The 26,864-nt window shown below is 37.6% G+C and overlaps 1 pseudogene; it reads left to right on the forward strand.

Moving 5' to 3' along the window:
- The first annotated feature begins 13,008 nt into the window (after positions 1 to 13,008).
- LOC140628475 (uncharacterized) overlaps positions 13,009 to 26,864 on the forward strand; it is a 58,819-nt pseudogene continuing 44,963 nt past the window's right edge.

The raw sequence follows: 26,864 nt of genomic DNA on the forward strand, positions 1-26,864 counted from the left end.
CTTGGGGGAGCTGCTCAGCCCCCTGCCTTGTGCAGGGCTCAGTGGGGGTTGTTTATCCTGTGAGGCCCCAGGAGGAACAACCACAGTGGCGGCAGCCAGCTCTCCAGCCCTAGATTCAGCTCCTGCAGTAACTAAGGAGCTCTCAGCCTGCCGGGGCCTGGATGCTCCGTGGGTGGGGCCGTTGATCTGCTCAGCTCGGGGCAGGAGTGTCCTTGCTTTCCTGTGCCCTCCTGGATTCTGCCTGTCCTGGGGGGAGCACCAGATGGTGGGCTGTGTCCCCCACGCCCTGTGCTCCTGGGCCTGTGCTATTGGATTCGCACTCCCCAGCCGAGTAGCCCCCTCTGCGTGCAGCCTCTCCCGGAGCTGCCTCCATGCAGCTTCTGGGTCCAGCCGGGCGTGCCTGCTGCAGCCATTTAGGGAGCTCGGCCGGGGTGTGGCGCGCTCTCCCCGGGGTACAGGTCCTCTGTTAATGCCCCTGGGAGCCTGAGGTCATCCCTGCCCCTCCTGGGGTCCTGCTGTAACTCCCTGGGAGCGCCTTTCTGCCCGGGAAGATTGGTGAAGCTCCTGCTTCTCCAGGTGGGTCTTTCCTGTCCTGGGGGCATTATGCTACCATTTGTATAGCCTCTTTGAAGAGATATCTATTTTTTTTAATTAAGTTTTTAATTTAATTCCAGTATAGTTAACATACAGGGTTTTCTTAGTTTCAGGTATACAATTTAGTGATTCAACAACTCTATACATTACTCAGGGCTCATTATGATAAATGTACTCTTTAATCCCCATCACCTATTTCACCCATCCTCCACCACCTCCCCTCTGGTAACCATCAGTTTCTTCTCTATAATTAAGAATCTGTTTCCTTCTCTCTCTCTCTCTCTCTCTCTCTCTCTCTCTCTCTGCCTTTGCTAATTTGTTTTGTTTCTTCAATTCCACTTGAGTGAAATCATATGGTATCAGTCTTTCTCTGACTGATTTATTTCACTTAGCATGATAAATCCTAGCTCCATTCATGTTGTTGCAAATGACAAGATTTCATTTCTTTCTATGGTGGAATAATATTCCATTGCATACATACATCATTTCTTCTTTATTCACCTACTGATGGATACTTGGGCTGCTTTTATAATTTGGCTTTTGTAAATAATGCTGCTATAAACACTTTTGTATTAATGTTTATGTATTTTTTTAGTAAATACCCAATTTACAAAAGTACAATTGTTGGATCATAGGGTAGTTCTGGTTTTGTTGTTGGTGGTGTTGTTGTTGTTACTGAAGCACACCAGGCTTTCCTGACTAATTGAAAGGATCAAATAAATTACTGACTTATAGATAGTATTTATTACACTGCACAATGCTCTACAAATTAAAATATGGGGAAGGAATGAAGTGGATTCTATCCTAACTGGGCAACCTGACTTTACTCTGTCTCTTCTCCTGGGTTTCTATACATCAATTGCTAATATTCTTTTAAGAAGATATAAATCTAATCATATTATTATATGTATAATATATTATATATATCCCCCTGTATAAATATTAGGTTAGTTTCTCAAGGAGATATTTGATTCCTCCTTCTGGTTTCATTATTTTGTTGATTTTAGGGGGGGGGGTATCTCTCTATCTCCTGGATCTGAATGCCTGTTTCCCTTCCCAGATTAGGAAAGTTTTCAGCTATGATTTGTTCAAATACATGTTCTGGCCCTCTGGCCCTTTTGGTGCCCTCGGGAACCTGAATTAAATAGGTTTTTCTTCCTCAGGCTGTCGTTTATTTCCCTTAATCTATCTTCATGGTCTTTTAATTGTTTCTCTTTTTTCCTCAGTTTCCCTCTTTGCCATCAACTTGTCTTCTATGTCACTCACTCGTTCTTCCACCTTGCTAACCCTCGTCGTTAGGACTTCTAGTTTGGATTGCATCTCATTCAATTGATTTTTAATTTATGCCTGATTGGATCTAAATTCTGCAGTCATGAAGTCTCTTGAGTCCTTTATGCTTTTTTCTAGAGCCACCAGTAGCTCTATAATAGTGCTTCTGAATTGGCTTTCTGACATTGAATTGTAATCCACTTTTTGTACCTCTGTGGGAGAGAGGACTGTTTCTGATTCTTTCTTTTGAGGTGAGGTTTTCCTTCTAGTCATTTTGCTCAGTGCGGAGCGGCCAAAAACAAGTTGTATTGGGAAAAGGAGAAAAATAGAGGAGAGAATGAAGGAAAGAAAAGAGAAAAAGAAATAAGAAAATGAAGAAGAAAAGAAAAAAGAGAGAAGAGAAAGAAAAAGAAAGAAAGGGAAAAAAGGGTGGGGGAAGCAAACCGAAATAAAAAAGCATGCAAAAAAAAAAAAAAAAGGCAAACAAAACAAACAAACAAACAAAAAAACACGGGGGAGTATCTTCTGTTTCTGTATACTTTAAGTCCCTTGACTTCCCCTGGAACTTGTCCGTCTAGTTGGTCTTTTGGGGGAGGGGCCTGTTATGCTGATGTTCAGGTGTTAGCACTTGGGGGAGCTGCTCTGCCCCCTGCCTGGTGCAGGGCTCAGTGGGGGTTGTTTACCCCGTGAGGGCCCAGGAGGAACAACCACAGTGGCCGCGGCCAGCTCTGGAGCCCTGTAGTCAGCTCCCGCAGTAACTATGGAGCTCTCAGTCTGCAGGGGCCTGGATGCTCTGGGGAGGGGCCGCTGATCTGCTCAGCTTCGGGCAGGAGCATCCTTGTTGTCCTGGGCCCTCCGGACCCCTGCCTGTCTGTGGGGGGAGGTCGGATCCTGGGCTGTTTCTCGGCGCCCAGTGCTCCCGGGCCCGTGCTGTTGGATTCAGGCTCCAGGCCGCGCAGCCGCCTCTCTGCAGAGCCCCGGCCCGAGCCGCTCTAAGCTGCTCCTGGGTCAATGCGTGCACGCTGCAGCCCTTTAGGGAGCTCGGCGCACTCTCCTGGGCACGCAGTTGCTCTGTTAGTGTCCCCGGGAGCCCGAGGGCATCCCCGCCCTCCTGGGGTCCTGCTCCAACTCCCCGCGGGCACCTTTCTGCCCGGGAAGGTGGGTGCAGCTCCTGCTCCTCCGGGACGGGGCTCTCCTGTCCTGGGGGCACTCGCCCTGACCTTAGCCCGGCTCCTCGTGGAGCCCCTCCCCCTTGGATGCCTTTTGTTTCTTTATTTCTTTTTCCCGTCTTCCTACCTTGATAGAAGCGTGAACTCTTCTCACTGTAGCATTCCAACTGTTCTCTCTTTAAATCTCAGGCCGAATTCATAGATTTTCAGGATGATTTGAAGGTTATCTAGGTAATTTGGTGGAGACAGGTGATTTGGGGGACCCTACTCTTCCGCCATCTTGCCCTCCCCCCAGTTGAAAGCTTCTTAGTTTAGATAACTATAATCATGCCAATATATAAACTTGTTGCTTCTTTGTTTCATATATTTCCTTTTAGATATTTTGTAAGTGGTTAATTTAGAAAAATCTCTAATGGTACAAACAGTGTACAATGAAAAGTAAACCTGCCGTCCACCCTGGATTAACCACCTCACAGTCTTCTTAGTTTCCCTCCACAGAGACCACTATAGTTAAGTCTCTCACACTTGCATGTTTGCAAAGACCAATGTTTCTTGAATTTGATGCAAGAAGCCAATGTCATTTGAAGAGTTTTTATAATCATATTATTATGGAAAGACTTTCCAGGAAATAAATCGTATGCTATCCATTTGAAATGGAAACTGAAGTAGATCAAATTAACATCCTAATACCACCTTACCCTTGTATCATAGGACTTTAAATTTTACAAAGCATTTTCATATGCATTGTCTCATTTGACCTTCTTACTGATTCTGTAAAGTTCAGCAGGGCAGATATTTTCCCCTAATTAAGTGATTTCTGAGGTTCAGAGAGGTTGATTTGTCCCATAATCATGTTTCTCACCAGAATAAAAGGATTTCTCAGGGTGTTTTGAATGTATCATAGTTAAAATTGAAATATAGTGAAATATTTATTTTCAATACTTCTCAGGAGCCCTCTTGCCTGACTGCAAAATCCTACTTGGATTATTCACTAGGGTAGGATGTCCAACCTCTTTCACCAGTGAAAACATTCCCTAGGTTTTCACAGGCCCAGCTACTGTGATTAACTAACCAAGCTCAGGTAATGATTACAATAACTTCAGTTAACTAAACTTTTCCAGTTTAACATGGAGCTTCATGCCCAGACAAGTATCAATTTGTTCAACAAATATTTCATCCTGTTCTGTGCCAGTCACTGTTCTAGACACTGGGAAAACAGTGGTACACAAGACAGGCAAGCTCCTTAATCTCATAGAGTTTACATTCCATTGGGGGAAAAGAAACAAAGAAAACAAATGAATATGAATTTTAGATGATGATGAGCACTATAAAGAAAATAAAACAAAAATGATGAGTGATGTGACAGAGAATGACCTGTGCAGGGTGCTCATTACTTTAGATTAGAGATGTCCAGAAGACTCTCAGGAGTTAACCTTTGGAGCTGAGAATTGAATTCTAGTCCTGGAGCTATGCTCTTTGCTAGCTGTGTGAACCTCAGGCAAGTTAGTTAACTTATTTAAGTATCAGTTTATTCCTTTGTAAAAAATGGGTTATATAAAGTAGTATAATAATGGTATCTACCTCATGGTGTTATTTTTTGAGGATTTAAGTGAGGTAACATATGCAGAGAATTAGAAAGTTTAATACTTAAGTGCCCAACAAAGATTAGTGTGTGATTATCCTTGATTTCACTTTGTCCTTGTAAACAACCCTTGTCCTTGTAAATGAATTGGGATGGGGAGTATTATGTTTATTTTTTAGTTAGGGAAATTGATATTTAGATAGGTGAAATGATAATGAAAACTAGATAATGAAACTCAATGAAAACTTGTCCAGATTATCTATTTGCAGTAGAGAGTTCTAGGAATGCTATCTTTGAAATAATTTGATAGGCTGAAGACTGGGGATGTTTGGGGACAGGCAACCATTTTATGCTGTTCACATCAGAATAGGACTTCCTATCTCATTTTCTCACTTCTATAAAGGTACAAAAAAATCATTTTTTTTTATGATAGTCACACACAGAGAGAGAGAGAGAGAGAGAGAGGCAGAGACACAGGCAGAGGGAGAAGCAGGCTCCATGCACCGGGAGCCCGACGTGGGATTTGATCCCGGGTCTCCAGGATCGCACCCTGGGCCAGAGGCAGGTGCCAAACTGCTGCGCCACCCAGGGATCCCCCAAAACAATCATTTTAATGGTCTCCAGGAACAAAGCATTAAAATAGGGGATCAGTGATACTAAATACTATAGGTATAAAGCATCTTCATTAAGTTAATTGAAAGTGTGCTCCATCACTCGCTCCTGAATAATAAGCAATACTCATTAATTAAAATGGATACTCTCCTGTAAAACTCTAATCTATTTTTTTCTTAGCCTAGTACATTTTTAATCTAATAGAGTTAGGAAAAATTAATTTGCATATGCTGAAATCATTACATTTTTATATTCAGCAGCATCTGATATATAGAATCTATAAAATTTGTGTTATTACAAATTGATAGGTTGTGATGGTGCATAATAAAGTTAAACTGATATTCACAGGAATAAACAAAAAAATGAAACTTCTTGGTGAAATAACCTGCTCTAAAGGGGAATGCTGAACATGCTTTCCTATGCCTACCAGAGAGCCAGTCATAACATTACCATTAGGGACCCTAGAATCTGAAATCCCCTGCAGGACATAATGTGGGGTCTACTTTCATCCATATCTTTAGCAAAACGAACAGGAGGAGCCTGGACTCCTTATCTCAAGTAAGGTTAGGGGCCACTGGGCTGATGGTTTTAAATCACACTATACATTGCAAAGATTGTCCCTTTTTGTTGTTCCACTTAATGGCTAACTACAGTGTTATTATGTGCCAGCTTTCATTTGGGGGGGTTTTATATGAATTAACTAATTAAATTTTCATAGCAATCTTACAAGGATAAGTATTATGTATTAGTTTGTTAGGACTGCCATAACAATATCACAGAGTGGATAGCTTAAACAACAGAAATTAATTTTCTCAAAGTTCTAGAGACTAAAGTTCAAGTTCAAGGTATTGGCAGGGTGAGTTTCCTCTGAGGCCTCTCTCCTTGGCTTGCCAAGGACTGCATTTCTACTGCCTGTTCACATGGTCTCTCTGCACATGTGTTAGGACCCCACTCTAATGGCCTCATTTTAACTTAATCATTTCTTTCAAGGTCTTTTTTTCCAAATGAAGTTAGTTACATTCTGAAGTACTGGGTGTTAGAACGTCAATATATGAATATAGGGCAGGGAGTAGGCAATTAAGTTTATAATATACAATTATTATCGTTGCTTTATAAATGAGGAAACAGGTACACCCACTCTGGAAAACAGTGTGGAGGTTCCTCAAGAAGTTAACAATAGAGCTACCCTATGACCCAGCAATTGCATTACTAGGTATTTACCCCAAAGATACAGATGTAGTGAAGCAATGGGACACCTGCACCCCAATGTTCATAGCAGCAATGTCCACAATAGCCAAACTATGGAAAGAGCCATGATGTCTTTTGACAGATGAATGGATAAAGATGTGATATATATATATATATATCACACACACACACAATGGAATATTACTCATCCATCAGTTGGCTGGATGGAACCATGGATAGAACTGGAGGGTATTATGCTGAGTGAAATAAGTCAATCGGAGAAAGACAATTATCATATGGTCTCACTCATATGTGGAATATAAGAAATAGTGAAAGGGACTATATAAAGGAAAGGAGGGAAACTGGGTGGGAAGAATTAGAGAGGGAGACAAACCATGAGAGACTCCTAACTCTGGGAAACAAACAAATGGTTGCAGAAGGGGAGGAGGGTGGAGAGATGGAGTCACTGGGTGGTGGGCACTAAGGAGGGCACACCATGAGATGAGCATTGGGTGTTATACTATATGTTGGCAAATTGGATTTAAATAAGATATTAAAATACATAAATAAATAAATAATGATAAAATAAAAAAAATAAAAATGAAACTGTGGCATTAGGAGATTAGGTATCTGTTCCCAGGCGACACAATAATAAGTGACAGCTGAGAATTGAACCCAAGCAATTTGGCTCCTAAGCAAATAGGCTTTTACTCACTACTGTAGGGTACTTTATGTGCAAGGGTGGGGTTCTCTGCCTCCCCTCCCTGAATACTTCCTAGTAAACTGGTTTCTCTGCGGTTTTTTACTCTGTAGAATGGAGACAAAACTTTAACAATTATTACTGTTTTTATTGTTTTGAATTGGGAAAAAGGGAGGGCAGGATAGTATTTGTTTACCCGAGAGTAGTTTATACTGAGTAAGCATTCCCTGGAAGAGGATATTTTTGAGGGACAGCCCCATCTTTCTTATATCATAATGCCTCTGTGTGGGATGCAACAAATTCTGTGAGAAATAGAACCTGGCAGGGACACCTGGGTGGCTCGTTGGTTGAGCATCTGCCTTTGGCTCAGGTCATGATCCCGGGGTCCTGGAATTGAGTCCCACATCAGGCTCACTGCAGGGAGCCTGCTTCTCCCTCTGCCTATGTTACTGCTTTTTTCTGTGTGTCTCTCATGAAAAAATAAATAAAATCTTTTAAAAAAAAAAGAAATAGAACCAGGGAACCTTGGCTTCTCTCCCAGGTCCCCACCATCAAGTCTCCTAAGACATCTTAGTGGCTGGGTATGTTTCACATTGATCTACCCCCTGTTTTCAGTGAGGGAAAAGAAGGGAAAAGCCTTATCAGAGCAGACCATAAAGATGGCCTGAAATCCTGAAAATTCTGCTCTGGAGATGACATTATGGAGATCTGCCTGACTTAATAGATCATATCCTGCCTTGCTTTCCAGAGTTACTTGAGCTGATTGTTACCAATTTGGTCTGCCTTCATCCTTTTTGAAGAACAGTTTTAAATAGCATCTTGTCTTTTACAAAATGGAAGCAGGAGGTTGAAGAGCAATGTGATGAAATTTCCATTTGCCATAACTCTAAGAAGTCTGCTTTATGCAGGTATTCCAGCATTGATGAGATGATTTTGAGAAATAATTGTCAGTGGCGCTAAGGGACACATACATACTTCCAGGTTTATAGGATAAATCCATGATTATTAAGTGCTTTCAAATCATAAAGTCCTTTTAGATTTCTAAATGTTATATCTGAAAAGATTTTACAATGGCCAATTTCCCAAACATTGACTTTTTGGAAAAAAAAATCAAGAGATTTAGAAATTACAATTAATAAAATCTACCTATTGGTTAGCCATAGAACTGGCTTTTTCTAAGTTATTATCCCTCTGCCACTGGCAAGAAATGGTCTGGCCAATTTATTCTTAAATGTTCAAGCTGAAAGATTAGAGATTACTTAGCCCAGGTCCTTCATAAGCCATGGGAAAACATTTAATAAACTCCAGTAACGTGGAGATGTTTTTTCCTTGTTCTCTGCTGTCTTTCCAAAACCCAGCACCATGTTTGGCCTATCACAGGTATTCAATAAGTAGTTTCAAATGGGGAAATGATTAGAGAGAGACTCCTATAGCTGAAAAAGACCTTTAAAAAGGCCATATAATTAATTTCCCTAAATTTTTAAAAGCCATATAAAATCTTCTATAAAATACACATTTAGGGCAGCCCTGGTGGCCCAGTGATTTAGCGCTGCCTTCGGCCCAGGGTGTGATCCTGGAGACCCGGGATCAAGTCCCACGTCAGGCTCCCTGCATGGAGCCTGCTTCTCCCTCGGCCTGTGTCTCTGCCTCTCTCTTTCTCTCTGTGTCTGTCGTGGGTAAATAAAAATAAAAATATATATACATTTATCCTATTGCAAAAGGCTATTAAAAAAGGAAATTCTATAATCTCTGTAGTAGAGTATTCCAAATGCTGACGACCTTCACTGATCAGAAATCTCCCCGATAGGTTCTCTGTCCCTCATGTGCACTATTCCCAAGTTGATTGTTTCTTTAAAGGCCAATGTTCAGTTGCCCTTCTGTCGTTTTTCTCTAGCTTTACCATTTTGACTTTTTAGTCATCTTCTTGGTTCTCCTTTAGGACCTCTAAACTTTTCTTAGTCTCTCTTAAGTACTAAAATCACTCAATGTACAGACATAAAATATTAAAATGATCACAAAAATGTATATGGGATTTAGACAAAATCTATTTCAAATGCACACAAAAATGATAAGGATAAAGAAAGTCTATTTTCTTTATTATATGGATTTGACAAGAAGGGGAGAGGAAAGGGAAAAGATTTTTTTCTGTTTTCCTTCATTTTCCCATGTGAATTTTTTTCAGTCACCCTTACAGTCTATACCTGACAATTCTCTAGAAAATTGCTATTTCAAATGCATTGTGGTGCCTGTTAGCTCAACTGCAAATGGTCACATTCTCTTTTCTGCAAATTTTCACTTCTCTTTTTTGGGGTACTAGTAGGACTGAAGAAAAATCAAGAAAAGAATTTCTAATTAATGCAGCACTAAAGCTGACCAGAAACATCACAAATCTAACCTATTTATCATAGGTTAGAGAGGGTCTGAGTGGCAGACCCTCAACATTGCTGGCTGCTTTCTTGATTAGCAACTCTAGTTGATTTTTAAAAATATGCTATGGTTTCCCAGAATAGGATTGTAGATTGTGGGTAGGTTGGAGGGAGAGGTTTCATCCCTTGATGATAAACTGTCATAGGGTTTTGTTAATTTATACAGCTTGAATGCTTCAGAAAACTGATTTTTTTTTTATTTAAATTTTGTTAACATATAGTGCAATATTGGTTTCTGGAGTAATATTCAATGATTCATCACTTACATAAAACACCCAATGCTCATCATAAGTGCCCTCCTTAATACCCATCATCCATCTAGCTCATCCCCCACCCTCCTCCCTCCATGAACTCTCAGTTTGTTCTTATTGTTAAGAGTCATTTATGGCTTATTTCTATCTCTCCTTCTTTTTTCTTTCCCCCCTTTCTATCTATATGTTCATCTGTTTTCTTTCTTAAATTCCACATATGAATGAGATCATATGGTATTTGTCTTTCTCTGATTTATTTCACTTAACATAATACTCTCTAGCTCCATCCATGTCATTGTAAATGGCAATATTTCATTCTTTTTGATGGCTGAATAATATTCCATTGTATATAAAAAGTTAAAAATAGAACTACCCTACGATCCAGCAATTGTACCAGTAGTTCTATTTTTAACTCCTTTAATACATTAAGGTATATCAAGTATTCTATCAGTTTCATTTTCTTGTGAAAAAAACCTGTCCTACAGCCTTTAGAGTAGATTATACCAAGACTGCCTGTCACTATCATTCTGAGAATACCCTTTGCCTCTCTTCTAAGTTGGAGTCCATGTGAATTTTATTATCAGACTTCCTCTTCCTTGGTTTACTCCTCCACTTTGGTGGAAGATATGCCCTAGTTATTTTCCAGAAAAGTGTGCATGGGAAAAGGAAATTTAAAAAAATTTTTGAATATAGTTGACAAACAATATTATATTAGTTTCAGGTGTACAACATAGTGATTCAACAAGTTTATATATGATGCCATGCTCACCACAAATGTAACTACCACCTGTCACCATACAAAGCTCTTAAATATCACTGACTATATTCCCTATGTTGTGCCTTTTATTCCTATTACTTATTCATTCCGTGGAAACCTGTACCTCCCACACAAAGGGGATATTTTTTTGAGATTTTTCAAGTTTGAAAATGTATTTTTTATACCTGACACTTGATTAACAGTTTGGTTGAGTATAGCTTTCTAGGTTCAAAATAATTTTCTCTTAGTAATTTGAAGACTTGTCCCATTAGCTTCTAGCTTTCAATATTGCTACTGAGAACTTTTTTTTTTGTCATTCTGAATCTGGTTCATTCTCTTGGAAAGTTTGCAGGATTTTTTCTCTTTGTCCCAGGTATCCTGAAATTTCATAGTGATGTACTTTGTCAGTGGGCCCTTGCAATATGAATATTGATGTTCTTTAGGAGTAGGGACTTTTCTTGAATTATTTCTTTAATATTCTTCACTACGTTTTCTGTTGTTTTTTTTTTTTCCTGAAACTTCTTAATATTCAAATGTTGGAGTTCCTATAATGATCCTCTGATTTCTTACCTTTCTCTCCCTTTCTTATTATTTTGTCTTTTTACTCTGCATTCTGAAAAATTTCCAATGACTGTTTTTAAACCATTCTATCATTTTTAGTGTTTTTATTTCTGCTATATTTTTAAATTTCTGAAATGTCTCCTTATTCCCTGAATGGTGTGTGTGTATGTGTATAAAACTTACTGTTTCATGAAATTTTTTTTATATTATATATTGCACTGTGTAGTTTATTTCTCCACAATTCCTTTTGTTTAATTTTTGTGTACGTGCTTATTTGTTGTTTTGGTCTTTGTCATTCATATTAGAGATTTTCCTCAAGTGTCTGGTCATCCTTGGCTATCTTCATATTGTAGAATGAGAAACTAAAAAAGCCTGCATGTTTTATTGTAGGGTTTTCTGGTTGAGTCATTTCTTTGCAGAATCCCTGATTTCAGAGTTTTTCGGTCTTTTCTATTATATTGGTTAGATTTACCAAGAAAAATAAAACCTTCAGATTTTCTGCCTAGATAATAATGTTTATGAGAGATAAGGAAGGGGAAGAGTACTGGGGATCCCAATATTCAATGAATTCTCCTATTTTCAGCACAGTACCCAATCCTTAATTATGATTGGTGTTCCCTACCCAGAGCCTCTATTTATGCTCTACACACAATAAATTCTCAACCTTCTGTCAAGATATGGGAAGGCTGGTTCTTCAGTACATTGAGAAGAAAAGAACACTTGGTAAATCTGTTTCTTAATGTAAAGTTTGGCAATTGGAATTGAACTGTTTCTCTTCCCCATTTTCAGTTTAGGAATAGGCTTTCTTGGGGTTTCAAAATCAGGTAGTACTTGTTTATAAGCTTTCCAACATACAAAATTTTACTCCTCTGGTACCTTTCATGTTTACTTTTTATTGTAAGTTTATGCCTTTTGAAATATACCTATAATTTTTAGGAGAAATCATAGGCTAATATTTTCCTAATCTGCCATTCTTCATTTGAAATCTACTTGCCATTCTTGTGTTTTTTTGTAAACATCATTGATTTTCCTAAATTCCAAACCCATTTTTCCCTTCTGTAAAAAATTTCTGCAAACCCCAATCTGCTATGGTAATATCTACCATCTTATCTTTATAGAGGCTGTGCATAGTAAGAAAATAACTGAGTAACAAAAGGTGGCCAAATCGTCTCTTTATATAAATAATACTACACAGAATTAAATGTTTTTCATATTGAATTGAGTTTTTCTATCTATATGAAAAAAACAATATAGGTTAGGAGGGGGAAAGCAACAATAAATGCTAAAGTTACTCTAATTGCATACTTCTGAATTAGCTTCTAATTTATTTTTATCTTAAATAATTTTCAAAATGTAACCCACAAACTTTACCTTAATAACTCTCAAGTATCACAAAAGTACTTAGGTACTAAGATGATAGATATCTTTTTTTTTTTTTTTCTTGTGCTTCACTACTTCAGACTATGGAAAGTGTAAATCTGTTAAGAGCCCAATATGTTTTTGCATCTCCTCACTTTTGTCTTCTGTAATTCTATGGGTTTTTTGCTTCTAAAGCTGTGAAACTTTTATTTTCTTATCATACGATGGTCTATTTTATGCCTTCCCCATAAACTCTATTTGCTAGATCTCTAAAGTAGACTATAACACATTAAAATGAGTTCACTATATTATGTGCCACTATATGTTACTATTGTGGACATTAGGTTGATTATTTCAGTAAAAAGTATAATTAGCCACCAAGCTGACCCCATCTTCTTTAGTAAAACCTAAAATTCAAGGTGAAAAAGATGAACTAGTACTGCCACTATTTGTCCAAAATCATTTGAGTTGTCATATATTATGTAGGAGAGAGTCTGGTACTGAGCAAGAGCCCCAGAAATCAACCATATTATGTCCAACATGTCTTACAACCAGCAGGACAAAGCTTTAACCTCAGGTAGAAGTAAACTTTTTTTAAATATTTTATTTATTTATTCTGGAGAGACACAAAGGGAGAGGCAGAGACATAGGCAGAAGGAGAAGCAGGCTCCCTGCCTGATGTGGGACTCCATCCCAGGACCCTGGGATCATGACATAAGCAAAAGCAGACACTCAACCACTGAGCCACCCAGATGCCCCAGAAGTAAACTATTTTTCATGGAATTTCTAAAAAGCATCTATAGTAATAGTGGTCTGTTTTGAAAGAAATCATGAATGCCACGCTAATCTTTGAAGTATATTACTATACTTGTTTTAAAAGAGTTGTTATTTCATAAAAGGCTTGGAGAATTCACAACAATAATATTTCAAACACAGTCCACTGTGCACTTTGCACCCATTGGCTATATTCCATTTATCTATGTGAGAGTGAATAACTGATATGACTGGGTGTTATATTCATGGACCTACAAGGTATTGGTTTCCATAAGTACACTGATATATAGAAAATCTTTCAAAAGTTTAATCATATATCCAATTTTATCCCTACCTCTAGGTAGACAGAGCAAGAGTTGGAAGATGGAGGGTAGTGAGGAGGGTGGAAAGGAGTGCATTTGCTGAACTAATTCAGATTGGATTCTTGACTTGTATTGCTTCTCTTCTTTCAACAGTACCTTCAGGTACTGTTTCAACAGGTTGCCTTCAAAGATTGCAATTTATGGCAATGAGACAGATAGGAATATATCCTACCTATGATACTTTTTAAAAAGTACTTTAAACAAACTGAATATAACACACCACACTGTAACACTTTTCAATAACAAAAATAATGAACTTAGATTTCCAAAGGTTGATGACTGAAAAGTTCTGCAGCAATTGGTCAGTTGGTTTTTCTAAGGTTAATTTTGCTTTAGTCTGATCTTCAGAACCCAAAAGACAAAGACCTCTGGTAACAAGATCCAGATAACATCTGTCATCCTGCTAAATGACTCATTCTAAAAGTTATGGATGTACTTTATCATTGTAGTGTTGTGTCTTGTAGAACTACCTCTGAAAAACAAATGTCTGCATGGCAAAAGCCATTATTTGGGGATAAACTATCTTGTAAAAGATCCATGGTTTAGATCAATGCCAAAACAGGTACACAATCACACCATCATGCTAATCACCGTACTATGCCACAGTGAAAAAAGTGTTCCTCGTAACAGATTCCACATCAAGAAAGGAGATCATTTTACAGAAATTGTTTATAGAAGATACACACAAAAAAAGGAAAGAAGACAGTGCAGAGATACCAAGGCTTAAGAAATGTTTGATTCCCCGGGATTGTGAATAACCAATAGGATATCTTTGGCTAAGTTCTGTTATAACAAAAGTAGGCAGCACCTATCACAGAGCCTGGTAGATACCAATTGCTCAAGAAAGAAATGGAGAATGGTGTGGGGGGTGCTGATGACAATGATGATAATGATATCAGTTTTACATAATCCAACAGAAAGACTTGGACATATTATGATGTAATCAAAAAATTTTTCTACCAATGTATTTTTTAATGCAGAATGCTCTGTTTTGTGTATGAAATACTGAACTTTAAAAATTAAGTTTTGGAAATGTTCTGACCACTGTCTTGACTAAATAGTTAAATGCAAAATGCTATGTAAATCAGGGATGTTTTTGTGTAAATGAAGGGACCTGTAGTTTTGGTCAAAGCAGTTAAAAAGATGGAAGTACTATCTTATTCTATAAATTCTTACTAATATATATGTTTTAGCTTTTTTTAAGTATCTTAAATTGGGATGTATCATATAATGAATGAATACATTTCTCTTTTTTTCCCACTGAGAGAGAGAGGAGAGAAAGTGCTTGCAAATGTTATTTGCAAATAACATTGTGAAGACAAGCTGTTACTCCAAATAGTGAAGTGCTTTTCTCTTCTTATTCTTTGGTTAATTTTAGAGAGAAAAAAATCAGAGCTTCTGTAAGCATCAAAGTTAGAAAAAACTTATTTCTGACTAGCTAGGCAAGGTGAATTGGCTGCCTACAAAAAATCCAAGAGTAGGCCTTCATTGAGAGATAAGTACCCTGATCATTTTGACCTCCAATATAAATACCTGAAGTTGAAGCCAAACCTGTAAGATGGCTTCTTGACTACAGGCTGTAATTCAGAATGATGTTATAAAATTAAAGATCAGAAAAATTGATACTAAATTGTACATAGTATAAATTTCTTTAAAAAGATAAAACTAAAAACAAAATCTTAAAAGCTATAAACAAATTGCCTCCTTATAAGTTTAAGCAAAGCTTTTTTGTAATAAAAAATTTTAACAGAAGATAGGAATGAAGAATGCTAATCTTTTCCCTAAAGCACACGTTTATAGCTTATGCCTTATTGCTTGGACTATATGGCTATGCCATTTTACCACCACCACCTGGTAGCAGCATACCTAAATTGAAAAAATCTGCAAGATTTTTTTTCATTTTAACAATATAAACATTTCCTTGAAGGGCAATACTGCAAAACTGGAAATATAAAGGATGGAAAATATCACATACACTTATTCAGGTACTTAGAGCCTCTTTGTGGGCACTTATTCATCTACCTCCCTGTAGAAATAGGCTATTATGATCTCTTGGTTGCTAATCTGAGCTAATTTGGCCTTGGCACATGTATTGAATCATAATTGGTTTTCTTTCAAGTGCTATACAGATTGCCAAATGTTGGAGATGTGTTTGTGAGTTTGTGCTTATGGCCCATGAATGCTTTGATTAACTTGATAATGAGACAGGTGGAATCTCATTACATGAAAGTTTGTCCTGATGAAAAAAATCTTATACATATGATAACAAGTTTGCGCAAACAGGGCTTGTCCTGGGTTAAATGATGAGATATGTGAAACTTCTCTTCCATTCCTTGCCTTTTTCCCCCTATTTCAGTATCTCAGATCTCCAGCAGCCCTCTCTCTCCAGGGACCTGTTCTGGTTCTCTCCTCCTTGTTCGGAATATAGCTTCTCACCCACACCTCCCCGACAGCCTGCCCAGGGCTTCTCTCACCACATTTTTCTAAACTCTACTATCAAGTTGAAATTGATTTATTTCGTATCTTCTCTCAAGCTCTTCAGGATTTTTAATGCAAGGGTTCCTAACCTTCTTTCCACTGCAATGCATATGTCTAATGATATTCATGTACATGACATGACCCCCATAACGTATCAGGATTTCTGCAATTCTTGGTGCACCATCTGTAATTCTTGCCCACTCAAAAAAGCCTATCCAAGTGCAGAAAAGAAAAAGTGCTGATATTATAGGGCTGTTCTTGAACCTGCTCTGATTTTGTTTTTGAAACAAATCTTTTAAACTTTAGAACTTTTTAATCCACCATATTACTTATATCTCACAATTGGCTGTGACATATCAATACATTAAGATATTTGAATAAACTATTCTGATCATGGTCTAACATAATATATTAACTAGTTTATCTGAGAACCAAGCATTTTTTTAAATTTATTTTTATTGGTGTTCAATTTACTAACATACAGAATAACCCCCAGTGCCCATCACCCATTCACTCCCACCCCCCGCCCTCCTCCCCTTCTACCACCCCTAGTTCGTTTCCCAGAGTTAGGAGTCTTTACGTTCTGTCTCCCTTTCTGATATTTCCCACACATTTCTTCTCCCTTCCCTTATATTCCCTTTCACTATTATTTATATTCCCCAAATGAATGAGAACATATAATGTTTGTCCTTCTCCGATTGAGTTACTTCACTCAGCATAATACCCTCCAGTTCCATCCACGTTGAAGCAAATGGTGGGTATTTGTCATTTCTAATAGCTGAGTAATATTCCATTGTATACATAAACCACATCTTCTTTATCCACTCATCTTTTGATGGACACCGAGGCTCCTCCCACAGTTTGGCTATTGTGGACATTGCTGCTATAAACATCGGGGTACAGGTGTCCCGGTGTTTCATTGCATCTGTATCTTTGGGGTAAATCCCCAACAGTGCAATTGCTGGGTCGTAGGGCAGATCTATTTTTAACTCTTTGAGGAACCTCCACACAGTTTTCCAGAGTGGCTGCACCAGTTCACATTCCCACCAACAGTGCAAGAGGGTTCCCTTTTCTCCACATCCTCTCCAACATTTGTGGTTTCCTGCCTTGTTAATTTTCCCCATTCTCACTGGTGTAAGGTGGTATCTCATTGTGGTTTTGATTTGTATTTCCCTGATGGCAAGTGATGCAGAGCATTTTCTCATGTGCTTGTTGACCATGTCTATGTCTTCCTCTGTGAGATTTCTCTTCATGTCTTTTGCCCATTTCATGATTGGGTTGTTTGTTTCTTTGGTGTTGAGTTTAATAAGGAGAACCAAGCATTTGTTTAAAAATGTTGAGCTGGCTTCTCTTTATTCTCCAAAATAACTATGGTAACATGAGAAGGAAGAAAATAATATTTTGATAGGTTATTGGAAAAGATGTCTGGACCTTTTACTAGATTTTAAATAGTATCAGATAGTGGATGAGGAGTTCTCCACATAGAGAAGTACTTAAAGTTGCACAGAGATGCCCAGCCAACTCCCTCTGCTCCAGCCCACCACTGCCAGCTCCAACCACTTTCTGACTGCAACTGTAGGAGAGACTCCAATCCAAAGCCTCCCAGATGAACCTTCCTGTCTTCCTGACCCACAAAAGCAATGGGAGGTGATAACAAGATTGTTGTTTTCAGCTCTACATTTTGGAGTGACTTATTATATAACAATAGTAACTAGAACAGAAAGAGAATTTGATCCCATGCATTTCTTGGCTTTTATCATTTCCTATTTTCTTGGTGCCATTCTGCAGTCATATAAGGGTTTTTGACAAGCAAACAGACAAAAACATTTGAAGACCAAAATTTCAAGGCAAAGCAGATGAGAAAATGTAGTATTCTTAGCTGTATTTTTTTTCTTTAAAAAGAAATCTGTTCTTTCTTAAAAATAATCAATCTGGCCTTTCTTTGGAGCAACACCATTTTTTTAGTGTTTTCCATATCCGTTGCTTCCATACGTGAAACGTGGTAGTAATGAGCCAGATGACAGATTTGGCAGTGAAATTATTTTGGTTACTCAATGATGATAAGTTTGTGGTGATATATAATTACAAAGAATATGCTTATAGACAACTGAAAGGAAGGGAAAGGAAAAGGAGAAAAATCAATTTAGATGTAATAATGGCTTATTCTGCTAATTTACTGACTTAATAGCTACTGTAAATTCTGATACTCATATGCCCCTTACAGAATGATGGACTCAGATATCAAATTGCCCATGCAGGTCATGATCATCCCTCTTTATAGGATACTATGTCACATGCTCTGTATAACCAGAAGAAGGTGAAGGCCTATAGAAACATCTGCAATGAGATTTGTGGATGAAATTGTGGCTTTGCTATAGGTGATGTTGAGAAATTCTTAAAGGAATTCCCATGCAATCTTCTAACTTTAGGAAGAAAAAGTTTATTTCCTTTTCATACTTTAGAAATTAAGATGCAGTTACTTACCCCAACCTTAGCACTCAAAGGAAGTTATTTCACCCATTTGTTTCCAACACAGCAATCTGGTTTTAGCCATTTGACTCTGCATATCTAAATAGTACATGTAAATTTTACTCAATATTTTAATTGTTTTTCCCAACCACTTGTGGAAAAAGAAAAACTTTGGCAGTCTAGAAAATATATTAATTTTCTCTAGGGTCCCAGAACATGGAAATTGTAATTTGCCAAATGGCACCCTTGTGGTCTGTAAGTTGATACAGCTTTTGCAAGTGTCTAACTTTCCCCTGGGGAAGGATGGAAACTTTTGGAGAATTTGGCTCATTAACAATGAAAGATATGTGAAGTTTACTCAATAAATGCAGAGAAGCAAAATTTGGCTCTTTTGGAGGCAGTTTGAGATTTTGTCTCTGATGATGCCTTTTCACAACTCTGATAGACTCTTGAATCTGGGAAGAAAACACCTTGCAAGTGAAAATATGTAGGACAAATATTAATGAATACTAAGTCCTATACCGCATACTGCATGGAAATTTAAAATGCAATGGTTTTAGTTAAAATTTATTTCTTCTGGAAAAGAAGCATTGGTTCCATTCAAAATAGCACATAATGGAAAAATGCCCTGACTTAAAAATTATATATTTAAATGATAAATATACTCATCCACAAACCTTGATGTTGGTGGCCATTTCATTATAATTGTCATTATTTTATTTAGCACAGTTTTAAGAACAATCTGGCTAGAAAACAAAGGCCTTGGCTCAGATAATGTACAGTTACCACAGTGCTAAGCTAGCATGATTTCTTTTCAGCTAATTTTATTTGTTTGGAATATCTTTTGAAACAGAAACTTAACCTTGAATGACAGAAATAGGGGAAAACACTGTGTTTGACCTTCCTACTGCCCTGTCACCTGCCAGAGAGCTCCAGGTAATTGTATTTATTGAAGTGAAATTCACATAACATAAAATTGACCATTTAAAGTATAAAACTAATTTGCATTTAGCACATGAACAATGTATTTAGTTCCAAAACATTTTTATCACTCTAAAAGGAGACTCCATACACATTAAGCAGTAATTTCCCCCATTTCCCCCTACCTGTAGCCCATAGCAACCATGAATCTGCTTTCTGATTCTATGGATTTATCTATTATGGATATTTTATGTAAATGGAGTAATACAACATGTGACCTTTTATGTCTGGCTGCTTTCACTTAACATATTTTCAAAGTTCTTCCATACTATAGCATATACCAGTACTTCATTTGTTTTCATGATTGTATAATATGCCATTGTATGGTATAACTTTATCTACTCATCTGTTAATGGACATTTGGGTTCTTTCAACCTTTTGACAGTTGACAACAGTACTGCTCTGAACACTGATGTACAGATATTTGTTTGAATACCTGTTTTCAGTTCTTTTGGTTATATATCCAGAGTGGAATTGCTAGGTCATATGGTATTTCATGTTTTCACCAACTGCCAAACTGTTTTTCACAGCAGCTGAATCATTTTACATTCCTACCAGCAATATATATGAGTGTTCCAATCTCTCCACATCCTTACCAACACTTTTTGTTTCTTTTATTCTAACCATCCTAGTGACTGTAAGGTGGTATTTCCTTGTGGTTTTGGTTTGCATTTCCCTAATGGCTAACAGTGTTAAGTATGTTATTATTGAGCACTTGCATATTTTCTTTGGAGAAATGTCTTCAAGTCTTTTGTCCATTTTTTAATGAGTTGTCTTTTTATTGTTGAGTTGTAAGAGTTCTTTATATATTCTGGATAATAGATCTTTATCAGATATATAAGCTCCAGGTAATTTTGAAATGTTACTGAACTAGTTATAACATTACGTATTCTCATAGACAATAATAATCCTTGATGGAAATTCCTGGAATGAGATCTAGACCAAAAAGAAGAATGAGATCTAGACCAATGGTTTAGCCTTATATATAGAAAGACCTAGGTAGGAACACCTGGGTGGCTCAACAGTTGAGTGTCTGCCTTTGGCTCAGGCATGATTCCGGAGTTCTGGGATCAAGTCCCATATTGGGCTCCCTGCAAAGAGCCTGTTTCTCCCTCTGCCTATGTTTCTGCCTTCTCTCTGTGTCTCTCATGAATAAATAAAATATTTTTTTAAAAAAAAAGAAAGACCTAAGTGAAAAAAGAAAATGTAGCACTTATATCTCAGAATCTAATAAGTGTCTACAGTGGAAGGCAGATTGAATTTCATATTTGCCATTCCAGTTGAAAAGCAAATATCTAACTTACCTTTTGCCTCGGATACAATGGAATATTCTGGGGGCATGAATTAAATCCCTCTTACTTTATTTATTTATTTATTTATTTAATTTTTATTTATTTATGAGAGTCACACAGAGAGAGAGGAGAGAGAGGCAGAGACACAGGCAGAGGGAGAAGCAGGCTCCATGCACTGGGAGCCTGACGTGGGATCCGATCCCGGGTCTCCAGGATCGCGCCCTGGGCCAAAGGCAGGCGCCAAACCGCTGCGCCACCCAGGGATCCCCCCTCTTACTTTTTTTTTTTTTTTTTAATTTTTATTTATTTATGATAGTCACAGAGAGAGAGAGAGAGAGAAAGAGAGGCAGAGGGAGAAGCAGGCTCCATGCACCGGGAGCCCGACGTGGGATTCGATCCCGGGTCTCCAGGATCGCGCCTTGGGCCCAAGGCAGGCGCCAAACCGCTGCACCACCCAGGGATCCCCCCCTCTTACTTTAGATTAGTGAAGTGTAACAAGCTAGAGGAAAGGCATTTTCTCATTCATTAGAGAAATGGTTGGAGGGACTAGAAACATCTAGCCTGGAGAGCAGAAAACTCAGGGGATATGATAGCTGTCTATGAATATTTTAAGGGCTGTCATATGGAGGAACAATTAGAATTGTGTTATACATTCTCAAAGGGAAAAACCAAGACCAATGGGTAGAAAGCCTTCAGGGAGACAGATTTTCAATTCTATAAAAGGATAAAACATTCTAACAGTCACAGCAACCCAACACTAGAGTGGGCTGCCATAGTGGAAAGTGGGCTTCACATCCCTAGATATAGGAATGGATAGCTCTGGAGTCAGACAGGTTAGAATCCCAGCTCTGAAAAAAAAAAAAAAAAAAAAGAATCCCAGCTCTGTCATACATACTGTGTGACCTGAGCATGACTTAATCTCTCAAGCCCCAATTTTCTCATTCATAAAATGGGGCTAAGTGGCTACTATATAGGAATGCTCTGATGACTAAATGTCAGTCTAGGGCGTGTACTCATTGATCACATAGGTGAAAAATATCAACAGCACTGTTTTCATGGTGTTTTTTTCTCTCTCTTTCCTCTTTCTTTCTTTTCCTCACTCTCCTCCTTCCTCACCCACTTCTTTCTTCCTTTTAGGTGTGCTCATAGTTAAACGTGCTTGTGTTAAATATGTATATAGTATAGCTGTTTTCTGTTATGATAGTTATGAGGTGCTCAAGCTATAGGAACAACTCCTTGTCAGAGATGTTCTCTAAGGAACTCAATATTGGGTAATAACTGGGACTAAATAGCCCCATCTTTACTTTTAACCTAGGTTGCATCAATAAGAGACAAATTTAAAAACCAGAGCATCTTAACTCTTTGTTTGCCTTAGCAAAACAGAAAAAAAAAAAGTGTTCCCTTTTATCCTCCCTTCCCTTTACTTCCTAAACTCTTTGGTCCTATAGTATTAGAAGGGCCCAAGCAAGGTAGGCTTGCATACTGGAATGCTTGAGGGATGGAGCACAGTTGAGGAGACTAGAGAAGTGTGTTGGAAGTAAAATAGGATGACAGAGGCATTCATACATATGGGTGACTAAGTATGGGGTGACAGAACAAAAATAGAGTAAAGAGGTTGCCCTATAGAAGGACAGCCCTGCAAGAGGTAGACTAGAAAGTAGTGTCAGTGCCTAAGCCTGCATGGAGGATGGCCCTATAACATCTATGGGAGCATAAGCAGGATTAGAAGGAATCCACACTGGGAATGGTGACAGCAGCCTAGCATAGAATTCAGAGCCCAAGGGGGAAAAGCATATTTGCTCAGAGTTAGAGGGAGATAGCACCAAAAATGAGTAATCAGTACATGCAGGAGGATTTATCAAATAAATACATTAAGAATAATGGGCATCAGGTTTTTCATTGTCTAAGAAAAGTTAAACTATGAAAAAAGTAAAATCTAGAATGACTCTTGTGGTATTAGATTGGAATTAGAGTTATTAGTATGAATTTTTTTTTAATTTTTATCTATTTATGATAGTCACACACACACAGAGAGAGAGAGTGAGAGAGAGGCAGAGACATAGGCAGAGGGAGAAGCAGGCCCCATGTACTGGGATCCCGACGTGGGATTCGATCCCGGGTCTACAGGATTGCGCCCTGGGCTAAAGGCAGGCGCTAAACCGCTGCGCCACCCAGGGATCTCTATTAGTATGAATTTATTATTAATATGCATAAATACAGGGATCCCTGGGTGGCGCAGCGGTTTGGCGCCTGCCTTTGGCCCAGGGCGCGATCCTGGAGACCCGGGATCGAATCCCACATCGGGCTCCCTGGTGCATGGAGCCTGCTTCTCCCTCTGCCTGTGTCTCTGCCTCTCTCTCTCTCTCTCTATGACTATCGTAAATAAATAAATAAATAAAAATTCAAATTGTTAAAAAATATATGCATAAATACATAAAATTTAATATAGATGTTAATTTGTGCATGTAGGTTTATAGAGTATGCACATACATATGTTTCCTAGTTCTGTTCATAGAGAGGGCCTGGGAACAGTGACACCAAAACAATGGATACATCTACCACTCAGATGTTGTTTTTTCAATACCCTTCTTCACGAAAAGGAATGATGACTCTGGAGAAATGGATAATTTGAGGGCTAGGGAAGGGAAAATACAAAGTGATCATAGAATATATTTATTGTATTAGAAAACAGGGAGGTGCTCAGAGAATGATGAGGTCATGACTAAAGGACACAGGAGCTCGTTTGAACAAGTCTCCCGCTGGCCAAATCTGGGATAATTTAAGCATCAAAATATTAAATTTATAGATGATATTATCCTATATATAGAAAATGCCAATGAACCCACCAAGAAAACCTGCTAGATCTAATAAAAGAATTCAACAATGTTGCAGTGTACAAGACCAACACACCAAAAACTATTGTTTCTCTATACAGTAGCAATAACAATCCAAAAAGGAATTTAAGAAAACAAAGCTGTTTACAATAATATCCAAAAGAATAAACTACTTAGGAATAAATTTAACCAAGGAGAAGCAAGACTTATACACTAAAAATTTTACAACATTGTTGAAAGACATTAAAAAAGAGATAAATAAATGGAAAGACATCTCATGTCCATGAATTGGAAAATGTAATATTGTTAAGATGGTAATACTCCTCAAAGCAAAATATAGATTGATTGTGTACCCTATCAAATTTCAAAAGGTGCTTTTCTTCAGCAGTGGAAAAGTTTATCATAAAATCTATATGTAATTGCAATGGCCCTGAATAGCCAAAAAAAAGTAAAAGGCAAACAAAGCAGGAAGACTGACACATCTCAATTTTAAAATTTACTACAAGCTTACAGAAATCAAACTATGATGGCGCTGGCATTATGATTATAGACTAATAGAAGTGAGAGTCCATACTTCTATGGCCAACTGACTTTCAACAGAAGTACCAAGACTATTCAATGAGGAAAGAATAATCTTTTCAATAACTGATGCTAGGGCAATTAGATATCCGCTTGCAAAAAAAAATGAAGTTGGACCCCTACCTCACATCACATACAAAAATTAACCTAAAATTGATGAACAACTTAAGTAACTAAAACTATAAAACTCTTAGAAGAAAAAATAGGGGCAGATCTTCATGACTTTGTAATTGATAATGGCTTCTTAGATAAAAAACCAAAAGCATGAACAACAGAAAAAACAAACAGATAAATTAGACTTTGTCAAAATTAAAAACATTTTTTCCTCAAAGATCATTATCAAGAAAGTGAAAAGATGACCTATAGAAAGAAGAAAAGTATTTGCAAATCATATATGTGGTAAGGATCTGTTTTCCAGAATATATAAAGAATTCTTACAGAGTTCTATTATAGAATATATAAAGAACTCAACCTTAAAAAGAAAAATAATCCAATAAAAAAAAAAAAACAGGCAAAGGGTTTTAATAGACGTTTCTGTAAAAAAGGTATTCAAATAGTCAACAAGCACATGAAAAGATGTTCAATGTCATTAGTTATTAGGGAGATGCAAATCAAAATCTCAATGAGTTATCAGTTTATACCCACTAAAATGGCTAGAATAAAAATAACAGAAGGTAACTGGTGTTATTGATGAGGATGCAGAGAAATTGGAATCCTCATATGTTACTGGTGGGAATGTAAAATGGCTTAGTTACTATGGAAAACAGTTCAGGACTTTAATCTGGGGATCATAGAAATTTTTTGGAACTAGATAGAGGTGGCAGTTGCACAACATTGTGAATGTACTAAAGGCACTGAATTTTTCACTTTAAAATAGTCAAATTTATGTTATGTGAATTTCACCTCAACAAAAAGTCAATAAACAAATAGTTATTGATAATAATGGATATTATCCATTGAATGACAATGGCAAGTCCTGAACTCATGGTGATATAAATTTATAAAATATATTGAAAGATTGATGAGAAATGTATTTCTACATGGCTTCTTTTTTGATATATTTGTTCGACATGGCTTCTATATGCCTTCTCATAAAACGTTAATATGGTCATTGAAGATGCTTACATTAGTAGAAATTGGGTGATGGATATATGAGATTTGCTGTATGAATTTGTGACATATCTAAAATTATTTTAAAATAAAAAATTGTAAATGTCCTAAAGAAGAAAGATTAAATTTAGAGCATTAATTTAATCAGATTACCAAGGTGAACACCACCAATAATGGAACAAATAGAAATCACATGGCATGTGATAGGATGCAGTGAGAAGAATGCAGTATCACTTCTGTGATATTCCTGCCAAAGGTACATACCTGAACCTAATTAGGATAAAATATCAAATGACTTAAACTGAGGGAGAAACTACAAAATAACTGGTCTGTATTCTTTGAAAATATAAAGGTCAAAAAAGTCAAATTAAAACTAAGGAAATGTCTCAGGCTCAAGGAAGGTAAAGAGTCTGTGGGCGACCACGAACTAGCTGGAGTAACTGAACCAAACCAGGCCCAGACTTGCATCCCTCATTCACTCAAAAGGCTCGGGAGTCTAAAGGGTGAAGACGCTTGAGAAAGGGCTTGATCAGTGGTTCTCAGGGCTCGCTTGTATGTGATCGCCCACATAACACAATAGATACAACTTATTCTGACCTGGTCATAAATGTAAATAAGGGTCTGTCTGTCCTTGCTGGTCTGTTTACCATACCTAATATTCCTTTGAAGTATGCACATCTGGAGCAACAAGCTTATCTATTTACCAAGGTCTTCTGGCACCCGTGAGTCTGTCTTGCATGCTGAGAAAAGGGAACTTTGGAGAGTTTCACAAACCTGCTAAAAATAAACACCTTCTTGGCTTTGTTTTGCTCATGCTATAAAATGTTGTAAACCCTTGAATAAAGCTGGCACTGCTTGGACATCATCCACTGTGTCCCTCCTGTCCCCATATCTTTATTTTTCTTTTATTTTCCTCATCCCCTTATCCTCGGGACCCTGATGGTGTTGCCGCAGCATGCAACAAGAGTCATGACAACTAAATGCACCACCTTATTCTGAATGAGATTCTCTTGCTCTAGAAGACATTATTGGGGCAACTGGCAAAATGAGAATGGTCTCTTAGGATGCAGTGGTAGTAACGAATATCCTCATTTGGGTGGTTGGTTGTTTTGCAGTAGGAGAATATCCTCTTTTGTAGAAAATGTCTACTAAACCGGTATGATAAGATGATGCGACATCAACTTACTCTTACATTGTTCAAGGGAAAAAAAGTTTATTTGTACTATAATTGTTTTGAATAACCTCAAACTATAGAAAAGTTGCAAGGAGCAAGAAATCTTAAGTCAACTTAATAAAGGTGCAGTTCATGAAATTTTATTCTGTACCGTCTAAATTGTAAGAATCAGATTGCAGTGACTATTTTGGCTGTGAGTTGGAAAGACCAGTTCTATCATTTATACTAATGATCTTTCTTTTCTTGGGATGACTCATTACCAAAAGTGTGGGGTGAAGGGAGAAGTCAGGAAAGCATAATGTTACCTAAGGAAGGACCTATGTGGAAGAGGGTGGCACCACCC

The sequence above is a fragment of the Canis lupus genome, chromosome X (genome assembly GCF_048164855.1).
Source record: "Canis lupus baileyi chromosome X, mCanLup2.hap1, whole genome shotgun sequence".
Taxonomy (NCBI): Eukaryota; Metazoa; Chordata; class Mammalia; order Carnivora; family Canidae; genus Canis; species Canis lupus.